Below are 9,202 nucleotides of genomic sequence, written 5' to 3'. Positions count from 1 at the left end.
CTACAATGGGGCCAAAATATTGCTCTGGCCAAAATATTGCTCTGGTCACTTCCTCCACAGCTCCACCATGAGTATCCCATGAGACTGTGATTAAAACGTTATTACTCTGTGCCCATTTTTATCACTTGTAAAAAAAAAAAAGAACATTTGTTGTTTCCCAACCTTCAATCATTATCTAGCTATGTAAACATCTAAAGATGTTTTAACTAGCCACACTATATGACGCAAGTCCTTCCTGCTGAGTTTTATTAATTTGCAATGAAACAGGAATAATGATAATTGCTTGCCTTTGTAATGTGTTTTCAGATCTGTAAATGAAATGTTTAATATGAAAAGCCTAATGAAAGTTAAATACTTTAGAAATAAATATCATGTGAATACAAATACATGAAAGTCATATTACAAAATGCAATTAAATTAAATTAAATTTCCTCTAATTTATTTGTATGCATATCAAGACTCACTTCATATGTGTTTTCAGGCATAGAGATCTTACCACACAAAGAATTCACACAATTCACACAGGACATATTGATGAGCACAGACAGTAGACAAAGTTAATATTCTAAATTTTCTAATTTTTATTATTCTAACTTTTTTTTGCTAAAGTTTAAACTGGATGGAAGACAAATGCTGTTTGATATTTCATTGCTAAAGTGAGTATAGCTGAAATTTTATTTGAAAAATTCTGACATTACATAGTGTGTACTTTTCATCAACATAATTAAAATTTGTAAGGTGAAGTAACATTTTTTTACTGATATTTAGTAAAATTTTCATTTTCAACAAACTTTAAAGTTCTGAATGTGAGTGACACCTCTGTACTTCTTATCAACTGTTCGAAGCTGGCCAGAAGGTTCAAAATGCACAAGGTCAAAGAACACAGTAGTATGAACACCACGTCTTTAAAGAGTACACTTAAAAATACTCCTTCAGCAAGTGGGGACTTCGTGTTTGCTATTGATTTGCAATTATGATTAAATCTTAGATGCAGAAATCAGTTTTTAGTTTCTTCTTTGATATACATGAAATTTTCACACTGCATAGACTGTAACTTAAAAAAAAAAATTGTATAGAAGCACATTGACATAGTAGCTTAATACAAACAAACTGATGATCCCTCCTTCAAGCAAAACAAACACCCAAAGTTTCAGTCTTCCATAAATGCACACATCAAATCAATCCAGGAAACCATTGTGGAAAAAATGACACTATTACAAACTAATATAGGAACTATGTAATTTCTAGAAAGTGATGTTCAGCAATGCAAATCCAATATAGTGTGTGATACAGTACTTTAGAGAGAATGTGCACTGCATAGAAAATATCTGGGGCTTGTTTTTCCTGGCAGGCTTGCTAAGTACTTTCTAATTTCATGCAGAGAAATAAAAGGCCAAAATTAACATGATGATCTCTTCCAATTTAAAATCTAAATGTTGCTTTTGTTTTGGAGTTCACTTTATGTATATCAATACAAATCATAGCTCCTTAAATCATCCAACAGTATTTGTCCCAGTCTTCACATACATATTTAAAGATGTGGAGGAAGCATCTAGGCAAGCATTTACCATAAATAAATTACAATTCTTACAATGGAAAGAAGGTCTATTTTCTGGGAGGCCTGCAAGCAAATTTGTTGAACAATCTTCATGTCGTATTAATGTTCGATCCTAGTTGGATTTTTGTGCTGAATTTGGCTGGGGTAGGATGAATTGTCTTCACAGTGGCTTGTATGAGGTTGTGTTTTGGATCTGTGCTGACATCAGGGTTGATAATATAGAGATGTTTTTGTTATTGCTGAGCAGGGCTAACACAGAGCCAAGGCCTGGTTTGTACAACCACACTGGGGAGGAGGTTGTTGGTACATGGGAGGTTGGGAGGAGACACAGCCAGGACAGGTGACCCACACTGACCTAAGGACCATATTCCAGACCATAGGACATCATGCTCAATGTATAAAATGAGGGGAAGAAGGAGGACAGGAGAGACGTTTGGAATGATGGCATTTGTCTTTGTAAGTAACCATTACATGTGATGAGGCCCTGATCTCCTGGAGTTGGCTGAACACCTCCCCAGCCATGGGAATCAGTGAATTGAATCTTTGTTTTTCTTTCTTTGTGTGTGTGGCCTTTCCTTTCCCTATTAAACTATCATTATCTCCCCTGGGTTTTCTAACTTTTACCTTTCCAATTCTCTCCCCAATCCTGCTGGTGAAGTGACTGAACAGCTGCATGGGGCTTGGCAGCTGGCTGGGGTTAAATCCCAGCAATGCTCTTGGAAAGTACCAAAGTGAAATGGGAGCTGAATTTACAGTCTTAATGTGTGGGGTGCCCCTGCCCCATAAAAGCCTGCCTCTATTTTGGGTTCTCTGTCTCTGGGTTTAAGCTGAGTTTGTTTCTGTGCTGAATCAATGGTTTCCTGAGCAGAGACCCATCTTGTTGAGTCCCATGTCGGTCACGTGAATCTATAACCTCCCTGGACTTGATCATGCAGCTGCAGAACACAGCATCACTCTAGGAAAAAAAAATAACCTTGATCAGATCACTCAGATATGCTAGAGATGAAAAGAGTTTTTAAGGCTTTCAGGCCCACAAGATGCTAACGACAAACATGGGCTAAACAATAACTATGAGAAAGCTATGCCTCCTTAGCTTCCATTCTACTCGTAGCTGTGAAACAGCTACAAATTCGGAAATGTTTTGCAATCTATCTTTGATGGACATAGAGAAGTTTTCAGCAGGGATCCTTCACAGGCTTCCCCTGAATAGTCTGACTAATAGTGCTGCATGTTAAAAATTATTTCCCTATGAATAATGTATGAATTCTGGTGTGCTTTCCTGTACAAACCTTTAGGGTCACAGCATAAGTCTGCCATTTCTGTGGAGTCAGGCAAACTCCAGCACTAGGTTGCTTCTAGAGAATAATTATTTTCAGTCATACAGTTCTGAAAAGGAGAAGATCTATGATCAGGGATACAAACCAATTATGACTAATTATTAGCCTCTGCTTACTACATATCCAGCTTCAAACCCCTATTGGTTAGAAATGGTCTGTGAGCCCAAACTCTACTCTGTATATGATTTCAAGTCTGGAAATTATTTCTGTCTACATGAGGCTACCAGAAGTAAATTAACAATGAAAAATCAAAAAGGTGCTGAATTTTTAGTCCTGTGAGCAACCTTGTTGAAACCTTATCTAACCCTTGACAGGTTGGCTAGAGTCAGATTGCCTTCAGTGGAAACCTCTTTCTGCTCTTTCCAACAATTTGTCGAGAGGAGAATATTTCTACAGGGGGATCCTAATGAGTTGGTATTTTCAGCAGGACCGTATTCCAGACCATAGGACCATTCCAGACCTCTGACCAGACTGAGTCAGTATTGTGTGTGTCAGGTACTAGCAGACTGAGGCTGCAGGTTAGTTTAGCAGGCAGGACGATCCATAGAGAGGATCATGGTCATTGTCACAGGAGCTCCTGCTTCTCCAGGTGCTTCCTCACTATGGCAAGAAGACACTAGGGCAGAACTGAGAGAAAATAAGTTTGGTGTGGTGGTCTTTATGCATTCAAGTACTATGGAAAGAATCATGAGAAAACATCTCTTTCAGTATGTTTTGTGGACATACAGTAAGTTAAAGGGAATTTGGTTCACCAGTATTTTAGAGCAGCCCAGAATAAAATCTGTGGGAGGGTAGTGATAAGATTTCTTTTTTTTCCAGAACATTTCCTAAATACCCATTTAGAAAAAGCACACAGTGAGGATAAACAGTCCCACCCTACAGTACAAGAAGAAGGTAAGGTAAGGTAAGAACAGTTTTACTGCAGTGTCTGCTAGTATTGACGCAGAAAGCCATGGTATTGGGACTTAGGGACAAGCACTGGAGAAGATGAGGACACAGCCGCACATTACAAACTCAGGAAACTCTGACAAATAGAAACTTTCTGATTCAGACATTGTTTCTGTGACACGGAAAAAAAAAATTATCAGAAACGGTTACTTGTAGTAAAATAATCCATGTATTCTGCTATCCCACTTTTCCTCCTGTGTGAATCTCATTTTACTTACTGATTTTTTATTCATTTTTGCTACAGAAGACTGAAAGGAAAGGCATATTGCTGCAGAACTGCCAGTGCAAATTTCCTTGTGAATATCTGACTTGTGAAGCAGCTACTCTCAAGGGAACATGGTTTAATTTATACACCAATTAACAGTGTAAATTAATGCTTTACTGTTCATCCTCTCTCCAAAGATTTTAAGTGCCAGTGGAGATTTAATTCTGAACAAAGATGAAAGACTTCAGAGCAGAGCAGAACAGAACAGATGAGAAAACCTCCAAAAATGAAAAAAAAAGCAAGCGCATAAAATGCCTTCAGTACAACTTGCTGTAGCTGGTTCGGATACTCTCATGAATTGTCCCACTTCCACACAGCTGGCAGACCAGGACAGAACTAGCTAGAAAACAGGTTTTTCTTCACTTAAAAGTTTCAGATTTCATAATCTTGAGTTCCAAATTTGGATGAAAAGCCAAGTAGTTTCTACAAGCCAAAAATTCCAGTTTGACAAGTTCAAACCCTACTGTTTAATTTTTGGAGCTAGGATAGGAAGTCTAAGGATGAATTTGTATTAGTGTTTTATTTCAGATAAGAAGTGATATTCAAGCAAATTTCCCAGTTATCCCCACTTACTGCATTTTGACTCATGCCACAGAGCTCTGAGACAGAGCACACAAACTGGATTCCTTTTGGAAATTAATTTTTTGAAATAAAATCAAAATATGTACGCTTAACATGTGCCAAACAATAGTGAGCCTCTGGTCCCCAGGACTGGACTAGTGCTAGTCTGAAGTAAATGTTGAAATATGAACTTGGTTATTATTTTCTTCCTGTCTGTTCCTACTGTGCACATGACTCCTTAATGTTGACTCAGTCTAATAATCTGTCACTGACTTTGTTTTTCCATGCATTGGTGTCAGGTAAATATAAGAGGAAAATTTTTATGAATAACAAAATGAGGAGTGCTGCATAAATCAAAACCTGAAGAGTGGAAAGAAGAAATATATGGGAGGGGGGAGAAGAATGAGTCACCTCAGAGCTCCAAAAAGGCACTGCAGATCTTGGAAGCATTTTGCAGTGACATCCAGGTGTGGCATCTGCTGGATACCAGCAGCCCTGAGTGCAAACTAAAACCTCTCTTATCTCTGCAATCACCCAGGGTGCTTGGAAGGCCCCTGAAGCAATGATTAACACCTGAGCTAGCCCACCACCTGCTTCTTACCAACTCCACAAGTGAGTGTTTAATCCCACAATCTCACCAGAGCCTTGTTTGGTAAAAGAAAGAGAAAAGATGAACTTCCTCAAATTTATGGCAGTATGCCAGAAGAATTGCAGATATTGGCTCTTAGTGCATCTTAATACCTTTGGTTTTAGTAATAATGACTACATATTCTTCTAGATTCCTAAACCCTGGAAAAGGATATACACATATTGTTTGGAATATGTGGGGCCTTCCAAATTTCTTAAAATGAAGAATCTGGGAGGTGCAAGAAAGAAACAGGAGACAAAAAATTAATTACTGCAAATGTAACAGGTATTTCTTTGTAGTAATTCAAGAAGAAAACAAAGATAAACTTCATTCTTTTTTCAGTTAAAGAGCTACATCAGATTCCTTTAAAGCACTGCCTAAATCATGCACAAATATGAGAATCTGCATTTACTGTGTTACCTTATCTAGTAGCTTGCCTTTAAGGTGCATGGAAGAATTTACATCAGCAGCTGGAAGAATCTGACATCAGACATAAATCATAGTATCTGTGTTTATCTTTGGTAATGTGGGATTTAGATAAAGTTGCTCTATCAAATTTGTGCTAATAATTTAATAAAGTTTATCTCATCTATGGACAGTCAAAGTCTTTGAAAGCTATTATGATAAATGCTAGGTATCTGTATATATTCTTCCCTGTAATTCAGCAACAAGTTGCTAATGTTGGTTTATCAACACAAGATATATCAACAGATATGTTCTATCTGCACAAGGCTATTTAGCTTTGCTTCACTGATAGTTCTGTGATAAGACACCTCCTTTCACAATCCAGCTTGACAGAGACGTGGCAGAAGCTGCATATCTGGCTCACAAACAGCATTTCTATTTACAACATGCCAGAATTTAAGATTTACTTATGAGAAAATAAAGCAAAAGCAGTGTTTAATTACCAGGAATCTGAAATTGTTTTGCAAAACAAACTTCCATATATCAACCTGAAAAAGACTGAAACATGCATTATTTGACATGCAAAAGCAAGCCATAAAATAATGTCATGTGATATATGTCACTGTGTAACTGGTGTAGATTTCTTGAACTTTGAGGGATGATTTAAAGGATTTTTTACCTATTTCCTAGCAGTCATACTCAGTACACTATTTCTCAGAATCTTCTAAATTTTCATGTGTTGCTTAAAGCTAAATTTGAAGTTGCATCTGTTATGCAGAAGAGGTATCCAAATTCAAATCCAAAGTGTGAAGAAAGAAGATATTTAAAAAATTTTATGTGAATATATTTCTTTCACATGTTTTAAGCTTTTTCTGTAGTCAGTTTTTTGTTTTCATGCCTTTATTTGGTCTTTTCTTCCCTGGATAAGTTTTGGTTTTAAAACCCACAAATTTCTTGAAACCTTTTTGCATCTTTGTTATATCCACAGGCTTATTTAGTCTCCAATGATTCTGGCAGGCAATCTATTGCAAAACATATTCCAAACCTTCTCAGGGAAAGTACTTTTATTTCTTTTAAAAGTCAATCTTTCAAAATATTTCTAGATTCCTACCAAAGAAACCCTAATGCTTAATTAAATCAGTGTTTTCTATACCAAGGCAGAACTTCCAATGTGCTGTATAGAAATATAACATTGCAGAGTTTTAAAAAACACAGGGTCTACTGGACAAAATAATCTCAGTGTTACCTGGAACAAAAGTGTCCGAAAATTTGAATATGCTTTTAAATGCTGAACTAAATAAAGATTCTTTAGTAGGTGACATACAATAGCACCTGAAATCATCATTTTCATTATCCTATAGCCCTATTTATACCATCATTAAGATGAGTGCACTCTAATATGTCTGCTATGATAAGTCACTTTATATGTGCATTTTTCATCATTCATTGTTATGCTTTATTCTTAAAGTATTTCTCCTATTAAGGTAAAAATAATATCAGCTTGAGAATTGTGTTGGATTTAGGAAGCCATACTCAGTCTTTGTTTTTCATGACAATTCCATGCTGACCATATTAAACCAGTTTCTACTACAATCTTCCTTTCAAAACAAGTTCTGTATTATTTTACTTAATAATAGGAGCTTTGCATACCCATGTCTAAAAGTCTCCAAAGGTTTCAGATAGTAAGACTGTCACATATAAATATTTCCTTCCCCATGGCCCAGTTGTAAATCTGCATCAAACTCCCACTACAAACTAAATACTTCTATTTTCTAATAAACAACTAATAAAATTTATAGTAGTTAATTTTGCTTTGCAACCCATAATGGATACAAGCATTCCTTGATAAAAACTCTTTTCATATATGTTGTATTTGTAAGTTTAAATAAAATAATATCTCTAACTCCCACTGGAGATAGGCATGGTTTTATTTAAATTTGCAGATACAACATTCAGTTCATATTTATTTTTTCAAGGAATTTTGGTCTATGTCATTAATTTTGAATTTATCTTTATTAATCTAATTTAACTGAAACTGACAATGACTTGTGTTCTATAATGTATTAAGAAATGCACAGCTGCACTCCATTTAATTTGTCTGGAGACAAATTTTTGGTTCAGTGGAAATTCCTTCAAAAGGGAACTTCACTAGGTGAAATTCTCATCTCTGCTGCTGTTTCTTTGTAGATGGTCTTCTGCTTCGCATTTACTTGCTGTTGTAATACCTGTGAAAAAAAGGTAATGGAGAAAAAAGGGTTTCAAATAGAATATCTTCAAGGATATTCTACTTCCTATATTATCCAGAGGTTTTTGAGGAGCTAACAGAAAGAAATATACAAGTCATAGGGTAACAAACAATATCCACTGGTATTAAGAAATGCAAGAGATCACTGATCTTGGTCTGTCCTCAGACTGACCATCTCTGCATTTGGGAGGTGTTATGTGTTAATTAATACAAAGGTTCATTCCCATTACAAACAAATGGTATAGAATTTAAAAAAATGCCCATCCTGCAGGCTTAAATTACAAATGTAACTTTACAAACTTTGTATGCTCAGCACACACTTTTCTTCTTTATCCTTTCTTTTCTCCTCTGGAATTTGACATAACCAGTGGTCTGACTGCATTATTAGCATCCTTCTGCCAGAGATTTGGAAGACAGTAATGGCAATTCAAACCTTGTTTTGAAATTACTTCAAATGGAATGAGAAAAATCTTGTCTGTATTATTCCATTGCTGAAGTCTCTTAATCGCAAGAATGGGTAAAATATAAAATATAGCTCATGGTACCTAGGGACAGCCTTTTGGTTTTCCCCATACTTTTAACCCAAAACCTACTATTTATTTCTGTAATGCGATTCCCCTACAGGAAATGGAAAGATTAAAGTAAGTTAGAGCTTTCCTGCTCTTCTACTGGAATATAATTTTTTCAATATGCCTGGTGTGCAGGAGTTAGCTGTGTGTAGCTCAGTCCTGGCTGCCCTGAGGCAGTGTAGCAGCTCCCCAGCCCTCTGCATTGGCTGCACAGCACCAGGGAAAAGAAAGCTGAAAGTTTGTTCAGTAACACCTCACAGATGAGCAGGAGACAAGACAAAAGCGTCTTTAAGTACTGACCCCTGGTCTATTTTTATTGCTGTTAAATCTGAGTTAAATGCTGAAGGCTAAGATATGTGGGGAAAGATCTTCCAGAAGCTGGCAGAACTTGGAACTAGGAGCAAAACAGCTTTTAAAATTCCGTGCTTTTAGCTAAGGTTAAAGGTGATAACTCATGTCTCCTGAAAGTGTCATGAAGAATCTTCTGTAAGAGTGTATTAACCCTGCATATGCCACATAAACTGAGCCAGGATACCACGTGAAATATGAAAATTCTGCTTGAATCAAATACTATTCAAGACAACAAACTCTGAGCTAGTCTGACATTTTTGAATAAAATCTTTCCCCAGGAAGTGTTTTCCAGTAAAAGCAAGAAGCTTTTGTAGAATTAATTTACTCTTAAATAA

At 36.3% G+C, this 9,202-nt stretch overlaps 1 long non-coding RNA gene across 1 annotated transcript; it reads right to left on the bottom strand.

The window, feature by feature from the left end:
- Positions 1-958: 958 nt before the first annotated feature.
- On the bottom strand, positions 959-5,152 carry LOC148184804 (uncharacterized). The gene is made up of 3 exons (XR_015771979.1): positions 5,081-5,152; positions 2,848-2,944; positions 959-2,513 (listed from the first exon to the last, which is right to left on the bottom strand). It is a non-coding gene; the product is annotated as an uncharacterized LOC148184804 (long non-coding RNA).
- Between the last annotated feature and the right edge of the window lie 4,050 nt (positions 5,153-9,202).

This window comes from Pseudopodoces humilis, chromosome 2 (assembly GCF_049639895.1).
Source record: "Pseudopodoces humilis isolate 2021_Gansu_Grassland_sample_001 chromosome 2, ASM4963989v1, whole genome shotgun sequence".
Lineage (NCBI taxonomy): Eukaryota > Metazoa > Chordata > Aves > Passeriformes > Paridae > Pseudopodoces > Pseudopodoces humilis.
Note: the sequence above shows the minus strand (reverse complement) of the source record. Positions and strands in the feature narration are given on the sequence as shown.